The following is a 20,791-nucleotide window of genomic DNA, read 5'->3' on the forward strand; positions in this document are numbered from 1 at the left end:
GCTCCCCCGTCTGGGCGGCCCCGGCCCTGCAACACTTGTATAGGATAGAGAGGAGATGCGGTGATTAAGCTTTGACAGGCTAGGAATTGGAGGCCTGTGCCTTTAAGACCCCAGCCCCAGGAACCCGCCCCCTGCTCCGAGGCTGACATGCAGCGTCCCTGTGAGAACAACAAAAACAGCCTCTGCCCCCCCCCACACCCCTAGATTAGCGAGCACAGTGGGTGGCTCATCCCACGGGGTCACTGTTCCCCCCCCCTCCCCCTCCCTAAACGGGGGTTTTGTACCCGCACGGGGTCTGGCAGTGTCTCCCCCCCCCCCCCCCCCGCTTAACCCCGGCTCTCACCCCCCACCACCGATTTTTGCCCTTCAGCCCCTCTTCTGCCGCTAGCTACAGTAGCTTGAACCCCCCAGGCCAGTAAAATTCTGCCCCCTGCTCAGACCCTGACAGCCCCCCGCTGCGATTTGCCCCCTTAATCCTTTTAACCCCCCCAAAGAGGAGGCAGCAAAGCGTAAGTAGAAGTAAGGGCAGAGAGAGGGCAGTGGCTACAACGAAGGTTACTGGGCATGCTCAGTTCGAGTGAGCATGCTCAGTACACCCAAAGTAGCAAAACGGGAGCGAGAGCACTTTGTGCTGATACGAGTGGGGGCCGAGCCCGGCGATGGCTGCAGCGGGGCCGGCGCAGGTAGGACGCGGGGCGGGGACTCCCCGGCCGGGCACTGGCTGGTCCCGGCTGGGGGCCGAGGGGGGCCGGGACCCGGGTCCCTCCCGCGCTAGTGACCCCGGGGCTGGGGGCTGCAGCAGCCGGAGCGCTGGGGCCGGGGGGCGGCTCTGGGGCCCCGGGGCGGGGGGGCCCTGGCCGGGCGGACACGCAGAGCCGGGCGCGGCCCCTTCCCCCGAGCGAGGCCCCGGCCGGGCAGAGGAGCCCGGAGGCGCCTGAGCCGGGGCGTGAGCGGGGCTGAGCACAGGCCTGGGGCAGGGGCGGGACTCCGGCCGGCGGGGAGGAGCCTGTTCCCGGCCCTGGGATTCGGGCCCCGCCCAGCGCCCCGCCCCAGAGCCCCGTGGGGAGCCGAGGGCGACTCCTGTCCCCGGCCAGCAGGGCCCCGAGTCCCCGGGGAGCTGTGCGGGGTGGGGGGGAGTCTCCCTGGGTCACAGCTGCTGGGCCGGGGGTTCCCTGGGAGTCGCTCCCCGAGAAACCGCGTCCCTTGCTGAGACTCCGGGCTGGGGGCTGGAGCGGAAGGTGCTGAGTGTGTAACGCTTGTGCCAGCAGCTCCAGGTGGCGTTCGAGGACATCGCTCTTTATTTCACCCGGGAGGAGTGGGAGCTCTTATCCCAGCCAGAGAAGCAGCTGTACCGGGACCAGATGTTGAGGAATTACTGGGCCCTTGTTTTCCTCGGTAAGGATTCATTTCCCTTCTTTTATTCACAGCTGTGAAATGTCGGATTCCTTCAAGGCCTCTGCTTCCATGTGCCACCCAGCAGCCAAATGGTGGCAAATGTCAGCCCCTTTCAGGCCGGCTTCTTGTTAAAGGACAACTCAGGGCTACAAAGCCTGGGGCTAATCTCTGTATAACTTGTTTATTACGTACCTCAGTCCTGGCACAGCGGTGGTAGCAAACAGCACATGAGAAACAACCTCTTCCAGGAATCCCAGTCCAGCCATGGAGGGCAGCAATTCTGCCTTAAGAACTGACTCTAGTTAGACAAATAAGGCAGGGAGAAAACTCTTCTGCTGCTTGTAACAGCTCCCCATCTCCTCCAAAAGACCCAGTTAATCAGATGCATGAAGTGGAAACTTAAGTGGGCAGATATATATACACATGCAAAGATGGGTGTGTTACATTACTTTGCTTATGCCTAAATAAATTTGTTAATCTTTAAGGTGCCACAGGACTCCTTGTTGTTTCTTCTAAGGAAGGGTTATTTCATTCTCCTGCCTGGGATCAGTTGCACTCTCGTCTGAAGCAGCGACCGAGAGCAGTGTCCCGTCGTGCTAGGTGCTGCGCAGCCGCACACTGACCGAGATCGGGGCCCTGTTGTGCTGGGCTGCACCAACGTATAACTGAGTCGCTGCCTCCAACACTTCAGTAATAAAACTGATTCTTCCCCCCCCGCAACAGGCTATTCAGGTTCCACACCAGACTTAATCCACCGGATCGAGGTAGGGGAGGCAGATCTCTGGATCCATGATGCCAAGGACTCCAGGGAAAGCTCTGGGCCTGAGAGCCCCTCTCCAGGTGAGTCATAGAAGATTAGGGTTGGAATAGACCTCAGGAGGTCATCTAGTCCAAACCCCTGCTCAAAGCAGGACCAACCCCAACTAAATCATCCCAGCCAGGGCTTTGTCAAGTCAGGTCCTAAAAACCTCTAAGGATGGAGATTCCACCACCTCCCTAGGGAACCCATTCCAGTGCTTCACCACCCACCTAGTGTAATAGTGTTTCCTAATATCCAACCTAATATCCTCCCCCACTGCAACTTGAGACCATTGCTCCTTGTTCTGTCATCTGCTACCACTGAGAACAATCTAGATCCATCCTCTTTGGAACCCCCTTTCAGGTAGTTGAAGGCTGGTATCAAATCCCCCCTCACTCTTCTGCAGACTAAACAATCCCAGTTCCCTCAGCCTCTCCTCGTAAGTCATGTGCCCCAGCCCCCTAATCATTTTTGTTGCCCTCCACTGGACTCTCCAGTTTGTCTCAGGGCAGGATCAATCATGCCATTTTGTAGAGCAGCTCTCAGGCACTTGTAGCGCTTCACTATAATGCTCTAAAACTGCCTCGCGTTCCAGGCAGCTGCTGCTGGGGGCGCGGAGGCACGTGGGGGCCAGAGGAAATCATCCTGTGGGCCACAACTTGGAATACCCTGGTGTATGGGCTGGGTGGGAGGGAGAAGGGGTGGAATGGCCTTTGTCACATCCCCTCTCCTCCTGCTCTCTTAGTGGCACAAAATCTTTGTCACTTACATTGCTTCAGTGTCAATGCTTAGCACAGCCCTCAGCCTTAACGCATCTGTGACTGTCTGTAGCTCAAAGGCCTGCTGGGTGGCACCATTCACCCCTTCCAGCTCAGCGGTGCCACGGATCAGGTTGCAAAACAAGACAAAAATATTTTTGAGGTTACATCTCACAAACCCTGAGTGACTTGGCATCCTCTCAACCCCCTTCCCTCAGCCCCGCCCTGCAAAAAACCCCAACCTTCTTGAGAATTTTAGTTTAGTTTTAGTTTTGCACAAAGAATGAAACAAACATCGGGCCCAGGAATAAGCTACATTGTGCTAAGCAGCTAACTGTGTCCACGTGAGGGGATTTTAGCCCCTCAACTGAACTATATTGAAACCAGTATTGTTAAAGCAGCACAAAAAGTGGGGACCAGGCCTCGTGCTGTAAAACAGGAGAAAGTGAAGAACCAGCACCATGTACATAAAAACCTCTGATTGAAATGAAACCAAAATCAGATTGAAAACAAACCATGGTCCCTGTTTCAACTGCCTGAGCACCGAGGGGCCCTAGTCCTGGGTCAGGGCACTGCCTGGATTCTGGGCAGTTTAAGCATAAAACAAGACCCAAGAGGCGCATGGCACACATGGGAGGAGGCGCTAGGTGCTGCACAAACAACATAGGGTAGAAGCAACATGAGTCAGGCTGCAGATTTTCACGGCATTTTGTCTCCAAAATTACAGCGCAGTTTCAGTACATTTAGTTAAAGTCACAGGTCACAACATTTACTGTGACTGCTTGAAGATTTTTAATAAAACCTGCCCCTCTCCTCGCCCTGCCTAGGGGCACTTGCCATCCAAAGAAGCACGCTTCCCGCAGCAGTGCAAGTCTAATCTCAGCCCGGTGCAGAGGGGTTGGGGTGGGCTAGAGTGGATGTGGGTGGCAATGCCCTTCACTGATGTTTGGCCCTTTCCCCCACCATCATGACTGGGAGCAGTGCAGAGTGGTTGGTGTTACAGGGCTTATTCCTTCACCCTCTCACTTCCCTGGTCCTTCTCGCATGAACAGAGAGAAACAATACCCGAAGTCCAAAGGTGCAAACAATTCGATGTTTATTGGGGTGAACTTCCAGCGAGTTTAAATCCAAGTTCCTTTTTCCTTGTTTTCGAATCCGAACTTACTTCCTGTTTGCCCCTAATTTATATAGTAATATTCTCAACTATACCTTAACCAATCATTTTACTGAAATCTATCTAACCAATCGGAACATAATTCTCTAACCAATTATATCCCACTACCCCAATTAACTTACACCTAACAAAATTAATGATACAGCAGACAGAAACAATTAGAGAACCAGACAGATTAACAATAGAAAGGTGGGGCCCATAAAGATAAAAATACAGAAATGAGGATTTCACAACCACAACTATTGAGAAGTGATTTCTTGCCAGACAGGAGGCTATCAAACTACATTTTCTTTAACCATCTTCATCTGGAGGTGATAGGCATCAGGGCTGCCCAGAGGATTCAGGGGCCCGGGGCAAAGCAATTTCAGGGCCCCCGTCCATAAAAAAAAGTTGCAATACTATAGAATACTATATTCTCGTGGTGGCCCCCGTGGGGCCTGGAGCCTGGGCAAATTGCCCCATTGCCCCCCCCTGCCCCCCCCCCCCGGGCGGCCCTGATAGGCATTATCAGGACAGGATTGTATTCCTAACGGCCCAATAGCACCTTATTTCAATGTGACTAGTTTGGAAGGTGAGGATGTGACCATACACTTCCCAGTTTATGGCTGCCCCTGCTCCTTAGCCAAAGGCCTTAGCCTAAGAACAGGGCCGCAGACTGTCACAGTGAGAGAAGGCCCAGACACTGACTCTTTCTTTTATACCTCTAGAACTAGCTAAATGATAAACATTTACCTACGTTCTTTAAGTATAGGCCTTTACAGGCAGGCCTGAATATCTGTATCCTAACAGTTGGGGTGGGCTAGAGAGGATATGGGTGGCAATGCCATTCACTGAAGTTTGGCCCTTTCCCTCACCATCATGACTGGGGGCGGGGGCAAATCTGAGTGGCGCTGTAACCCCGCAGGGCAGGTCTCAGTGCCCGGAGCGAGGCGTTGGGTCCAGCCCTGGGGGACAGGAGCTGCCATTGCAGGCAGAGGTTCACATCCCCAAAAGAGTCACTGAGAAGTGGGGAAATCGCTCCGTCTGTGACATTTTTCCTTCCTTGACAAACCTGCAGCCCTAATGATGAGCTAACACCGGAATGGCCTCTGCTCTCTCCAGCAGGGCACGGGATCCCGGGAGAAACGAGGGGACAGTCTGAATGTGGGGAGAGCACAGAGGGAGAGCAGGATCCCACAACCCACATAGGGATCAATATGCTGGATACCGTCCATCTCCTGGGTAGACTCAGCCAGAGACTCCCCATGGGCCGGTGTCCCCACCAGCGCATCGACTGCGGCAAGAGGTTCAGCAACCGCTCTGCACTGAAACAGCACCAGCGCACGCACACTGGGGAGCAGCCGTTCCGCTGCGCCAACTCTGGTCAGAGGTTCAACAATGCCAAAACACTGACCCAGAATCAGCGCATGTGCATCAGGGAGCAGCCGTATCACTGTGCTGATTGTAACAAGGGTTTTGCACACAGCTCAAAGCTGAGAGTACATCAGCGCACACATACTGGGGAGCGGCCATATCGCTGTGCTGACTGTGGAAAGGCCTTTGCGCAGATCTCAGATCTGAGATCACACCAGCACACGCACACTGGGGAGCGGCCGCACTGCTGTGCTGAGTGTGGCAAGGGCTTTGCATCGAGCTCAAATCTGAGTAGACATCAGCGTATACACACTGGGGAGCGGCCGCACTGCTGCGCTGACTGTGGCAAGGGCTTTGCACAGCTTGCACACCTGAGAAGACACCAGCGCGCACACACTGGGGAGCGGCCGCACCGCTGCACTGACTGTGGCAAGAGCTTTGCAGAGAGCTCAAAGCTGAGAACACACCAGCGCACGCACACCGGGGAACGGCCGCATCGCTGTGCTGACTGTGGCAAGGGCTATGCACAGATCGCACACCTCAGAATACACCAGCGCACGCACACCGGGGAGCGGCCGTACTGCTGCACTGACTGTGGGAGGTGCTTTGCAACGAGCTCAACACTGAGAATACACGAGCGCCTGCACACAGGGGAGCGGCCGCACCACTGCACCGACTGTGGCAAAGACTTTGCCCAGAGCTCAACCCTGAGAATGCACCACCGCATGCACACCGGGGTGCGGCCGCACCACTGTACCGACTGTGGCAAGAGCTTTGCAGAGAGCTCAAAGCTGAGAATACATCAGCGCACACACACTGGGGAACGGCCGTATCGCTGCACGGACTGCGGAAAGGGCTATGTACAGATCGCACACCTCAGAATACACCAGCGCACGCACACCGGGGAGCGGCCGTATCACTGTGACGATTGCAGTAAAAGCTTTACCAATGCCAGTGCGCTGACCAAACATCAGCGCGCGCACACACCGGGGAGCAGCTGTACCGTTTTGCCGACTGTGGTAAGATGTTCAACAATGCCAACAAGCTGACCCAGCACCAGTGCATGCACATCGGGGAACGGCCATTCCAATGCAGAAAGAGTTTGCACAGAGCTAATACCTGAGAATACACCAACGCATTCACAGCGGGGAGCGGCTTTACAGGTGTGCTGACTGTGGCAAATGCTTTGCTCACTTGGGCAACCTCACCTGGCACCAGTTGACTCACCAACGCCCCTCTGCCACTGTCCGGGGCCTAAGGGGCTTCTGGCAGCTGGAGGGCCTGGCACAGTGCCAGCAGAATCAGACCAGGGAGTGGTCCTGTCCCCATGATGCCCAGCAGAGACTGTGAAGGGCAGGGAATGGGACTTAACTGAGCAGTGTGGGGAAGCGCAGACAGGTGGGGGGATTTTAGAGTAGATGGTCACAACCTGCTTGCATTAGGGACCCCTGCATCCAGGTGGGGTCCAGCCAGGGGTCTCTCTGTCAAACTCCCCCCAACACATAGAGCTGTGAGGCAGCCAGGACAATTCCCCTCCTCCCCGCTCCCCGTCATCTAGATGGGACTTATTATTTCAAACTACCTATCAGCAACTATGTTTGTAACAATACAAACAACAGCCAACAAAAAAGATTCAGGAAATGATTTTTCATAAATAGATCCCTTACTCGACCTGTTAACACAGAACTTTGAGTAATAATTCATTTAAACTACAATATTGAAACGTATTTCCCGCACCCCTCAGAAGCAGTGCAAAGGCTTCGGGGAGCCAGGGGTAATGGAGAAGCTGAGGGAGAGGGAAGTAATTGCTGGGAAGGAGCCTGGAGTGAACTTTGAGAGTTGTTGGGTGTGGGTGGGAGAAGTATGGACGAGGGGGATTTGGTGGGAGAGGGGAATAGTGATTGATAGAGACTTGGGAATCCTCCCATATGGAACCCTGGCTCACCTTTGGCCTCTCCTATTCAGTCAGGCACATCTGCCCTCTGTCCCCGTGTGTCCCTGCCCCGCCCCTTCACCTCCATGTGTCCCTGCATCCCCACTTGCATTCTGCCCCTACCTCAGTGTTACCTCACTCGCTCCTGTGACTACCCCCACCCAGGAGTCCTATATGCCCCACTCTGTCCATCTCCCCCATATTACTTACCTCCACACCTGACTCCATGGGCAGAGCATTGTGAAATATCCTCTGACCCTCTGCCTGGCTGCTCCACCCATAAGCCAGCTGCCCCCTCTTCTGGTGCCACAGCGGCCCCTAGGGGGAAAAAGTGTAGTTGCAGTGTTTCTCCATCACAATTATTCTGTGCTGGGCGTCCCGCAGGCCCTTGATGTGTTTAAACTTGGACCATTTGTTGCTGCTGGTGTAGGTGGCATCGGGGCTCGGCCCGATGTACAGGGGCTGGGGTAGCCAGCCGGGATGAGCCCCAAGGCCAGAACATGACATCTGTGTGTGGGGCAGCAGCCCTTCCTATGACACTGGGCAGGGATATGGGTATGAGCTCCTGAAACACAAACGTTACACAGCTGGGTGAGAGCTCCTGTAACACACACTCACACATACAGCCCTCCTGAAACACACACACACAATACATCCATGTGAGAGCTCCTGGAACCAAAGGTGCTAGAATTAGGGGTGCTGCGTGACCCCCTGGTTTGAAGTGGTTTCCAATCCATACAGGGGTTACGGTTTGGTTCACTGGTTCTCAGCACCCCCGTCCCCCACTATACAAACGGCTCCAGTCCCGCACCTTGCCTGTAACGCGCACAGACAGAGCGAGCGCTGCTCTGACACACACACACACAGCCTGGGGGGGGGGGGGGGGTGAGATCTCCTGTGACACACGCTCCCAGCCCCCCACGGAGGGACCCCACTCCCAGCGCAGGGGGAGCGACCCAGGGCCGGATTCGAGACCCAGGCGTCCGGGAGGGCGGGAAGTCGCTGCCCGGAGGAAGCGGCCGGGGCCGGGGCCGAGCCCGGCGATGGCTGCAGCGGGGCCGGTGCAGGTAGGACGCGGGGCGGGGACTCCCCGGCCGGGCACTGGCTGGTCCCGGCTGGGGGCCGAGGGGGGCCGGGACCCGGGTCCCTCCCGCGCTAGTGACCCCGGGGCTGGGGGCTGCAGCAGCCGGAGCACTGGGGCCGGGGGGCGGCTCTGGGGCCCCGGGGCGGGGGGGCCCTGGGCGGGCGGACACGCGGAGCCGGGCGCGGCCCCTTCCCCCGAGCGAGGCCCCGGCTGGGCAGAGGAGCCCGGAGGCGCCTGAGCCGGGGCGTGAGCGGGGCTGAGCACAGGCCTGGGGCGGGGGTGGGACTCTGGCCGGGGGGGGGGGAGCCTGTTCCCGGCCCTGGGATTCGGGCCACGCCCCAGAGCCCCGTGGGGAGCCGAGGGCGACTCCTGTCCCCGGCCAGCAGGGCCCCGAGTCCCCGGGGAGCTGTGCGGGGTGGGGGGGAGTCTCCCTGGGTCACAGCTGCTGGGCCGGGGGTTCCCTGGGAGTCGCTCCCCGAGAAACCGCGTCCCCTGCTGAGACTCCGGGCTGGGGGCTGGAGCGGAAGGTGCTGAGTGTGTAACGCTTGTGCCAGCAGCTCCAGGTGGCGTTCGAGGACGTCACTCTGTATTTCACCCGGGAGGAGTGGGAGCTCTTATCCCAGCCAGAGAAGCGGCTGTACAGGAGCCAGATGCTGCGGAATTACCGGGGCATCGTTTCCCTGGGTAAGGACCAATTTCTCTTCTTTTATTCGCAGCTGTGAAATGTCTGGGTTCCTTCCAGGCCTCTGCTGCCATGTGCCACCCAGCAGCCAAATTGTGATTTTGCACCCCCTAATGCTTTATGGGACTATGCTTGTGAATGTATATATGATATAACTGGAATATGTTTTATGCTACATATGCCATGTAACATCTCTGTAGAGGTTATGATTTTCTGAATATACTCATCCTATTTGTATGTATGTGTCGTTTGTACTTGAAGTTATGAATATTGGCTGTGTACTTGCTTGATTTTAAGTAGCCTTAGTAAGGCATTTGGTCAGCTTCTTGAGAAAGGAATGTGCAAGTTAAGTGCCCAGTCAAGAAACACTTAACAGGCAATGGATCTTGAAAGGCTCCAATCCACATAAGAAGTCTACTTGAGGACGTTCAAGGTAGCATGTGAACCATGGCTGCTACCTGTAAGTTCTGAGTCATGCATGGACATGTGACTTGCCCATGTGACTCTAAAACTCCATCTTGGAGCTTGGAGCCCACTTCTCGGAACCCAATAAGTACACAGGGGGAGGGAGGGGTGTCCACCAAAGAGAGAGTTTATTTAAACCCCTGGGAGACCCCTCAATTTTGTCTTCAGCTGGATCTCACCCCCAAAGGATACCTGAAAGAAACTGGAACAAAGGACAGTAACCACAGGGGGTGTGAGTGATTGCTGGACCCAGACTAGAAGGAGGCTAGTCTGTTAAGAGGCTTATTGGAACATCTTTGAGGGTGAGATTTTATCTGTATTAGGTTTAGTCTTGCATGTTTTATTTTATTTTGCTTGGTAATTCACTTTGTTCTGTCTGCTATTACTTGGAACCACTTAAATCCCACTTTTTTATTTAATAAAATCACTTTCTACTTATTAATTAACACAGCGTATGTATTAATACCTGGGGTGGCAAACAGCTGTGCATATCTCTCCATCAGTGTTACAGAGGGCGGACAATTTTTGAGTTTACCCTTTATAAGTTTTATACAGGGTAAAATGGATTTATTTGGGGTTTGGACCCCACTGGGAGCTGGGCATCTGAGTGTTGGAGACAGGAACACTTCTTAAGCTGCTTTCAGTTAAGCCTGCAGCTGTTAGGGGACGTGGTTCAGACCTGGGTCTGGGTTTGCAGCCGTGTCTGGCTCAGACCAGGCAGGGCACTGAAGTCCCAAGTTGCCAGGGAAAACAGACTTAGAAGTAGTCTCAGCACATCAGTTGGCAGCCCTAAGGGGGTTTCTGTGATCCAACCCGTCACACAAATGGTGGCAAATGCCAGCCCCTTTCAGGCCGGCTTCCTGTTAAAGGAAAACTCAGGGCTACAAAGCCTGGGGCTAATCTCTGTGTAACTTGTTTATTACGTACCTCAGTCCTGGCACAGCGGTGGTAGCAAACAGTACATGAGCAACAACCTCTTCCAGGAATCCCAGTCCAGCCACGGAGGGCAGCAATTCTGCCTTAAGAACTGACTCTAGTTAGACAAATAAGTTAGGGAGAAAACTCTCCTGCTGCTTGTAATAGCTCCCTATCCCCTCCAAAAGACCCACTTAATCAGATGCATGAAGTGGAAACTTAAGTGGGCAGATATATATACACATGCAAAGATGGGTGTGTTACTATGTTTGTACCTATATACATTTGTTAATCTTTAAGGTGCCACAGGTCTCCTTGTTGTTTCCTCTAAGGAAGGGTTATTTCATTATTCTCCTGCCTGGGATCAGTTGCACTCTCATCTGAAGCAGCGACCGAGAGCAGTGTCCCGTCGTGCTAGGTGCTGCGCAGCCGCACACTGACCGAGATCGGGGCCCTGTTGTGCTGGGCTGCACCAACGTATAACTGAGTCGCTGCCCCCAACACTTCAGTAATAAAACTGATTCTTTCCCCCCGAAACAGGCTATTCAGGTTCCACACCAGACTTAATCCACCGGATCGACGTAGGGGAGGCTGAGCTCTGGATCCAGGATGCTGAGGACTCCAGGGAAAGCTCCGGGCCTGAGAGCTCCTCCCCAGGTGAGTCCCTTCTGGTTTACACACCTGCTAGGAGAGGGCTTCTTAACGTAGAAGGCAAAGGCAGAGCGAGCTCCACTGGCTGGGAGCAGAAGAGAGACAAATTGAGGCTGGGAATTAAGGGCCAGTGTTTATCTAGGAGGTGAATGAACCATTGGGAGCGCTCCCCTCATGATGCAATGGATTCTCCCTTACTTGGAGTCTGTCAATGGAGATGGGACATGTGCCTCACAAAGCCCTGCTCTAACTCAGCCAGGAGTTACTGGGGAAGATAGTCTGGTAGGAATCCCAGCTGGATAGGCACAACGAGGACTAGATAGGATAGGACTGGAAGGGACCTCAGTAGGTAGTCAAGTCCAGTTCCTGGCACTGCAGCCAGGGCCGGCTCTAGCTTTTTTGCTGCCCCAAGCAGCAAAAAAAAGCGCCGCCCCCAAGCCCCCCCGCCGAGCGCCGGAGCCTGCCCCCCCTGCACTAAGCGCCGCCGGAACCCCCCCCCCGAGTGCCGCGCCGCTGGACCCCCCCTCCAGCACCGTGCCCTCGCCGAGCCCCGCGCAACCGGGCCCGCCCTTCCAGCGCCGCGCCGCCGGAGCGCCCCCCCGCAGAATGCCGCGCCGCGCTCCCCCCGCCACCCCTTACCAGGTGCTGCCCCAAGCATGTGCTTGGGTGCCTGGTGCCTGGAGCCGGCCCTGACTGCAGCAGGGCTAAATATTACCTAGACCATCCCTGTCTCGTATCTGTCTAACCTGTTCTTAGTAACCTCCAATGATGTGAGATTCCACGACCTCCCTAGGTAGTTTGTTCTGGTGTTTAACTACCCTCAGAGTTTGGAAGTTTTTCCGAATGTCTAACCTAAATCACTCTTGCTGCAGTTTAAGCCCATTACTTCTTATCCTGGCATCAGTGTTACCCACACAAAATTCTCTGTCGCTCACACAGTTTATAGGCCCCTACCCTTACCCATTCGGTGGGCTTACACTCTGCGGGTTTGCGGTGTCTTTTACCAGCGAAAGAGCCTTACACAGTAATATCTTACTTAACGTCTATTTATTACCAAACACCACAAACAGACTGCACACGCTAAGCATACAGTGCTCACCATTCCCAATAAGCCAGATGAACTTTTCTTGATGGCCAGTCAGGATCAGGTCCATCTGGGGGATTCCAGTTTCTGCATGGTGTCACTGGCAGAGTGTTGAGGTCTGGCAGCTCTGAGCTTGGGGCTGTGTCCTGGAGTTGGTTTCCAAAAAACTTCCTTTGGGACCCCAGTTTATATGGTGAAACTTGAGTCCTGCTTAGCTGTATCTTAACCAATCATTATACTAACATTTTACTAACCAATCCTAATATATTGTAACATAATTCTCTAACAATTATATCCCAGCACCTTAATTGATTTACACCTTGAAAAATTAATTAGACAGCAGCCAGAAACAATGAAAGAACCAGACAGAGGTCATACAGACAAACAATAGGGAAGTGGGGACCATAAAGACAAAAAATAAAGAAATGGGGATTTCACAGCCACCAACTATTGATAAGTAGTTTCTTGTTAGAGCGAATGCCATCCCACCAAGCTTTCTGTAACCATCTTAAGATGTTTCTTTTTTTGGCAGTCACTTCCCATTCTCTATTTGTGTAATTGATCTACGTAAGTGTAATATTTTGCATATGCTCTTACTGAACGTCATCCTATTTAATTTCGACCATTTCTCCAGTTTGTCAAGGTTCTTTTGAATTGTAATCCTGTCCTCTAAAGTGCTTGCCACCCCTCCCAGCTTGGAATCATCTGTAAACTTCATGAGTGAATGCTCCACACCATTGTCCTAATAATGAATGAAGATACGGAATAGAACCGGATCCAGGACAGATCCGTGTGGGATCCGACTTGATATGTCCTTTCAGCTCAATTTTGAACCATAATAACGATTCTCTGAGTGTGGTTTTCCAGCCAGTTGTGCACTCACCTTATAGTAGGTTTGCCTAGGCTATATTTCTCTAGTTTGTTTATGAGACGGACATGCAAGATAGTATCAGAAGCTTTACTAAAGTCAAGATCTGACATCTACTGCTTCTCCCCTATCCACAAAGTTTGGTACTTGCCTAAGGAGGATATTAGGTTGGTTTGACATAATTTGTTCTTGAGAAATCCATATTGACTCTTATCTGTTCCTTTATTTCCTTCTAGGTGTTTACAAATAGAACGTTTGATTACTTATAGAATCATAGAAGATTGGGGTTGGAAGAGACCTCAGGAGGTCGTCTAGTCCAACCCCTCTTCTCAATGCAGGACCAATCCCAACTAAATCATCCCAGCCAGGGCTTTGTCAAGTCGGGTTCTAAAAACCTCTAGGGATGGTGATTCCACCACCTCCCTAGGTAACCCTTTCCAGTGCTTCACCACCCTCCTAGTGAAAGTGTTTCCTAATATCTTACGTAGACTTCCCCCATTGAGAAACCATTACTTGGGACCCCTACTCCTTGTTTTGTCATCTGCCACCACTGAGAACAGCTGAGCTCCATTCTCTTTGGAACCCCCCTTCAGGTAGTTGAAGGCTGGTATCAAATCCCCCCTCACTCTTCTCTTCCGCAGACTAAATAAGCCCCGTTCCCTCAGCCTCTCCTTGCGAGTCATGTGCCCCAGCCCTGTAATCATTTTCGTTGCCCTTCGCTGGACTCGCTCCAGTTTATCTCAAGACAGGATCAATCACGTATGACGAGTGCGAGGTCGCGCCTAGTCGGAGGACGCCATTTTGTAGAGCAGGTCTCAGGCACTTGTAGCGCTTCACTGTAATGCTCTAAAACTGCCCTGTGTTCCAGGCAGCTGCTGCTGGGGGCGCGGACGCACGTGGGGGCCAGAGGAAATTGTCCTGTGGGCCACAACTTGGAGTATCCTGGTGTATGGGCTGGGTGTGAGAGAGGGGGGGTGGGATGGTTTCTGTCACATCCCCTCTCCTCCTGCTCTCTCAGTGGCACAATATCATTGTCACTTACATTGCTTCAGTGTCAATGCTTAGCACAGCCCTCAGCCTTAACGCATCTGTGACTGTCTGTAGACCAAAGGCCCGCTGGGTGGCACCATTCACCCCTTCCAGCTCAGCGGTGCCACGGATCAGGTTGTAAAACAAAACAAAAATGTTTTTGAGGTTACATCTCACGAACCTTGAGTGACTTTGTGTGATGTGACAACCCCCACCTTCCCCACCCCTCCCAAAAAAGCCCACCAACCTTCTTTAGGATTTTAGTTTAGTTTTAGTTTTGCATAAAGAATGAAACAAACATTTGGCCCAGGAATAAGCTATGTTGTGTTAAGGAGCTAACTGTGGCCACATGAGGGGATTGTAGCCCCTCAACTGAACTATTTTGAAACCAGTATTGTTAAAACAGCACAAAAAGTGGGGAACAGGCCTCGTGCTGTAAAACAGGAGAAAGTGAAGAACCAGCACCATGTAAATAAAAACCTCTGATTGAAATGAAACCAAACTCGGATTGAAAACAAACCATGGTCCCTATTTCAACTGCCTGAGCACCGAGGGGCTCTAGTCCTGGGTCAGGGCACTGCCTGGATTCTGGGCAGTTTAAACATAAAACAAGACCCAAGAGGCGCATGGCACACATGGGAGCAGGCGCTAGGTGCTGCACAAACAACATAGGGTAGAAGCAACATGAATCAGGCTGCAGATTTTCACAGCCTTTTGTCTCCAAAATTACAGCGCAGTTTCAGTACATTTAGTTAAAGTCACAGGTCACAAAATTTACTGTGACTGCTTGAAGATTTTTAATAAAACCTGCCACTCTCCTCGCCCTGCCTAGGGGCACTTGCTGCCCAAAGAAGCATGCCCCCCCGGCCACCCAGCGCTGCAGCCCTAATCCCAGCCCGGTGCAGAGTGGTTGGGGTGGGCTAGAGAGGATGTGGGTGGCAATGCCCTTCACTGAAGTTTGTCCCTTTCTCCCACCATCATAACTGGGGGCGGGGGCAAATCTGAGCGGCGCTGTAACCCCGCAGGCCAGGTCTCAGTGCCCGGAGCGAGGCGTTGGGTCCAGCCCTGGGGGACAGGAGCCGCCATTGCAGGCAGAGGTTCACATCCCCAAAAGAGTCACTGAGAAGTGGGGAAATCGCTCCGTCTGTGACATTTTTCCTTCCTTGACAAACCTGCAGCCCTAATGATGAGCTAACACCGGAATGGCCTCTGCTCTCTCCAGCAGGGCACGGGATCCCGGGAGAAGCGAGGGGACAGTCTGAATGTGAGGAGAGCACAGAGGGAGAGCAGGATCCCACAGCCCACACGGGGATCAATATGCTGGATACCGTCCATCTCCTGGGTAGACTCAGCCAGAGACCAGACCTGGCTACACACCAGAGACTCCCCATGGGCCGGTGTCCCCACCGCTGCATCGACTGCGGCAAGAAGTTCAGCAACCCACTCACACTGAAACAGCACCAGCGCGCGCACACCAGGGAGCAGCCGTTCCGCTGCGCCAACTCTGGGCAGAGGTTCAGCAATGCCAAAACACTGACCCAGATTCAGCGCAAGCGCATCAGGGAGCAGCCGTATCACTGTGCTGATTGTAACAAGGGTTTTGCACACAGCTCCCAGCTGAGAGTACATCAGCGCACACACACCAGGGAGCAGCCGTACCGCTGTGCCAACTCTGGACAGAGGTTCAGCAATGCCAAAACACTGACCCAGAATCAGCGCAAGCGCATCAGGGAGCAGCCGTATCGCTGTGCTGATTGTAACAAGGGTTTTGCACACAGCTCCCAGCTGAGAGTACATCAGCGCACACACACCGGGGAGAGGCCGTATCGCTGTGCTGACTGTGGCAGGGGTTTTGCAGAGAGGTCAAAGCTGAGTAGACATGAGCACATGCACACTGGGGAGCGGCCGCACCGCTGTGCTGACTGTGGCAAGGGCTTTGCACAGATCTCAAAGCTGAGTAGACATCAGCGCACGCACACCGGGGAGCGGCTGCACCACTGCGCTGACTGTGGCAAGGGCTTTGCACAGATCTCAGATCTCAGATCACACCAGCACACGCACACCGGGGAGCGGCCGCACTGCTGTGCCTACTGTGGCAAGGGCTTTGCACAGATCTCAGGGATGCGAACGCACCAGCAAACACACACCGGGGAGCGGCCGTACCGCTGTGCAGACTGCGGAAAGAGCTTTGCACGGATCTCAGGGCTGAGATTGCACCAGCCCACACACACTGGGGAGCGGTTGTACCACTGTACTGACTGTGGCAAGGACTTTGCACAAAGCTCAAGCTTAAGAGTGCATTATCGCAAACACACCAGGAAACGGCCTCACCATTGCACCGACTGCGGCAAGGGCTTTGCACAGGTCTCAGATCTGAGAACACACCAGCGGACGCACACCGGGGAGCGGCCGTACCGCTGTGACGATTGCGGGAAGCGCTTCAGCAGTGCCAGTACACTGACCAACCATCAGCGCACACATAGCAGGGAACAGCTCTACCACTGTGCTGACTGTGGCAAGAGCTTTTCACGGATTTCAGGCCTGAGAATACACCAGTGCACGCACACGGGGGAGCGGCCATACACCTGTGCTGACTGTGGCAAGAGCTTTTCATGGATTTCAGGCCTGAGAATACACCAGCGCACGCACACAGGGGAGCGGCCATACAGCTGTGCTGACTGCGGCAGGGGCTTTTCACGGATTTCGTGCCTGAGAGCACATCAGCGCACACACAGGGGAGCAGCGCTACAGTTGTCATAATTGCGGCAAGAACTTCAGCAGCAACAGTGCATTGACAAGGCATCAGCGCACGCACACAAGGGAGCGGCCGCACAGCTGTGCTGAGACTGTGTTGGGCAGAGAAGGGGACTTGGCTGAGCAGTGTGGGGAAGAGTAGATAGGTGAGGGGATTTTGGAGTAGATGGTCACAAGCTACTCCATTAGGGACCCCCTGCATCTAGGTGGGATCCAGCCAGGTCATCCCCTTCCCCCATCTCATGGGATCCAGCCAGGTCTCTCACTCTCTGTCTCTCTCTCACACACACTTTTACCTGGGATGCACCCAGGACAAACCTACCCCCCCCCCATCTAGATGGGACCCAGCTGGGAACTTCCCCCACACCTACTTTGGTTACAGCCAGCTGGTGACTCCTGCGTGACGTCTAGAGGTGCCATTTGCAGTCCTGTCTCAGCCTGGATTGGTCGGGGGGCGGGAGGGCAGCTCGGTGCGTGTGACTGAAAGAAGACTTAGGAACTGCTCACACTGTCTACAGGTCTGTCGCATCTTACGTGCATTTAACATGCGCGATTTCAGCTTTACGCGGTCGGCAAAAACAAAACAAAAACAAAAAAAAAGAAAAACAATAATTTTAATACTGTACCTGTAGTGCGGGTGATTCCACCCGCCATGACACTCAATGTAATTTTGACTATACGTGATTTTCTCTTTACGCGCTGACTGCGGAACGTAACCCCAGCGTACGATGCGACAGACCTGTACTTTAAATAGAAATGTGATGATGAAGAACTGTGTGTGACATCGCACTCCATATGCTTTATGAAAATATGCTTAGGAATATGACATAACTGGAGTATGCTTTATTCTAAATGTCCCCTGTAACATATCATTAGAAAGCTTGTAAACTACTGAGTGTGTTCATCCTATTTGTTTGCATGACTTATTTCTATGTCTGGAGTTAGGAAAATAAGGTATGAACTTGAACTACTGATGTAGACATATAAAGTGGAGGCCACTAAGGGTGCTTCAGAATTACTGAGTCGTGAATGGCTTTGTTTACCTGCAAGCCTTCCTGTGGGCTAACCCAGGAAGAATGGAGACTGGGGTCTGACAGAGACATGTGACCCTGTCACCTGATACTGAAATCCATCTTGAAAATGGTACTTTTCGGAGGGGTGGGGGTGGAATTCCAAATAAAGGTGTTAGGGAAATTCTATATAAGGCCGGGGAAGTAAATAATGAGTGTCTTCAACTGGTTTTGCTTTTTGACTTACGTTGTTCTGTCTGTTATTACTTGAAACCACTTAAATCCTACTGTTTATACTTAATAAAATCACTTTTGTTTATTAATAAACCCAGGGTAGGTAATTGTTACTGGGCGCGGGGAGGGGGGCAAACAGCTGTGCATCTCTTTCAGTATTATAGAGGGTGAACACTTATAATCTTTATACAGAGTAAAATGGATTTATTTGGGGTTCAGGCTCCCAGAAAGGCAGCACACTGGGCGCTGGGAAAGTCCCTGTTAACTGAGAAGCCCCAGGGCTGAGTGAATCTCGGTACGTCTTCACTACCTGCCGGATTGGCAGGTAGTAATCGATCTATCGGGATTGATTTATCGCGTCTCATCTAGACGCGATAAATCAATCCCCGAACGTGCTCCCCGTCGACACCGGAACTCCACCAGAGCAAGAGGTGGAAGCGGAGTCGACGGGGGGGGAGGGGGGGCGCTATTCTCGTAGCTGAAGTTGCGTATCTTAGATCGATTTCCCCCCCTAGTGTAGACCAGCCCTCAGTGTCTGAACTGCAGAAGGGTGCACCCCAGTGCATCAAGTGACAGTCTCAAGGGGGTCCCTGTGACTGAACCTGTCACACTATGTACTTGATGTGTAACAAAGGTCTGTTTAACCCGGTGTTGCTATGCTATTAAACAAGCTGACGCTTTCAAATGTTATGGGGAAAAGCCTGTGTGAAGTGTAAATCTTTAAGATGAACCAACCAAAATGTTCTAAGGCCTAACTGACCATCAGGGCTGATGAACTTGTCACTAGGAGGTGCTTAGAGAGAGTTTCCCATTATTCCTAGGGGAATTCTGTGCCTAAAAATTTTGCGAAAAATATTTTCATCTGCATATTTTCTGTGTCAAAATACCACATTATAATCACACTAGTTTCAGTTATTTTGGTAATTTATTTCAAAATACCTGTTAGGAACTATGTAACAATACGGACAACAAAAAAGATTGAGGAAGTGATTTTTCACAAATAGATTCCTCACCAGACATATTAATACAGAACTTTGAGTAATAATTCATTTAAACTACAACATAGAAATGTATTTCCCGTGCCCCTCAGAAGCAGTGCAAAGGCTTGGGGAGCCAGGGGTCATGGAGGAGCTGAGGGGAGGGGAGTGAGTGTTAGAGAGTTGAGGAGGCCATGGAGACTGTGGCTAACCCCTGGTCTCTCACATTCAGTCAGGCTCTGTCCTATCCCCGTGTCTCCCTGCGCACACACCCCATCTGCCCTGCACCCCCTTGCATTCACTCTGGCTCAATGTCACCCACTAGCTCCTCTGACCCCACCAGCAGCCCTGTGTGCTCCATTCTGTCCATCCCCTTCACCCATCCATTGCCTTCAGACCTCAGCCCACAGGTAGGGTGCTGTGACGAAAGCAGCCTCGACCCCCCCCCCCCCCCCCCACTCCCCGTGACTGGCTGCTCCAGCCGTAAGCCAGCTGCTCTCTGTTCTGGTGTCACAGCAGCCCCTTGTGGGAGCCTAAAACAGGAAAAGAAATAGTTATGAGTTACTTAGACAAGTTCGATGTCTTCAACTCAGCAGGGCCTGATGAAATATATCCTAGATTACTTCAGGAACTGCCTGAAGAGATCTCTGAGACAATACGATCATCTCTCAGAACTCATGAAGGATGGTAGAGAGGCCCGAGGACTGGGTAAATATAGTACCTAGCTATAGAAAGAGGAATAAGGACAAGCCAAGGAATTACAGACCAGTCAGCTTAACTTCAGTACCTGGAAAGATAATGGAGGAAGTAATCTAACATTCTATTTCTTTTCCTGTTTTAGGCTCAGATCCTACCCCATTGACACTGATCTTCACTATGTTAAGTCGACCGATCACTGCTAACTTTTTGGTGAAAACTGAAACAAAAGAGGCATTTACCAGTTAGGCCATTGCTGCGTTTTCTCTTATGGTCTTTCTCTCCTCATTTAGTAATGGGCCCAGGCTGTCCCTGTTTTCCTGTGCTTTTCCATGTATTTGTAAAATGCTTTGTTTTTTGGGGTCTCATTTATCTAGTGGGTAGGACAGTGCAGTAGGATTCAGAAGATCTCGCTTCAGTTCTAGAAGCGAGTCACTACAGCTCCACCATGCCTCAGCTTCCCCAGCTGTGTAATGGAGAGGGCATTGGGGCTGTGAGCAATGTTCTCTCTCATTTTTTCCATCCATCTGCAGAATAAATTTTGTTATGTGCACTGAGATATGTGCGCCACCAGTAGAAACAAAAAACCTAGCTATAATTTTTTTTTAAGTTACCCTAGGGATAATTACTGCAGCCAGGAGAGGTTAGCCATTTTAGAACTCACTAATTAAATAATTAAATTTAAGTGCAAGAGAAATAAAAATCATGAAATGCATAGACCAGTCAAAACACTAAAGTTACACACTTAGGAAGAATAAAATTGCAGAGAATATATGTGCATTGTAGGAAGTATCACGAAGAAACAATAAAAAAACAAGTATGTGTTCGGAGGTGAGTGTGAAAGAGACAGAGACTGTGTGTGTGTGTGTGTGTGTCTGTGTAACACACAGAGTCAGTCTGTGTGCTGGCTGCTGGGGAAGTTTCTGAGAG

At 52.4% G+C, this 20,791-nt stretch overlaps 1 pseudogene; it reads left to right on the forward strand.

Annotated features, from left to right (window-relative positions):
* The first annotated feature begins 32 nt into the window (after window positions 1–32).
* LOC135982806 (zinc finger protein 135-like) lies at window positions 33–19,803 on the forward strand (annotated as a pseudogene).
* Window positions 19,804–20,791: the final 988 nt, after the last annotated feature.

Source organism: Chrysemys picta, chromosome 4, assembly GCF_011386835.1.
Source record: "Chrysemys picta bellii isolate R12L10 chromosome 4, ASM1138683v2, whole genome shotgun sequence".
NCBI lineage: Eukaryota > Metazoa > Chordata > Testudines > Emydidae > Chrysemys > Chrysemys picta.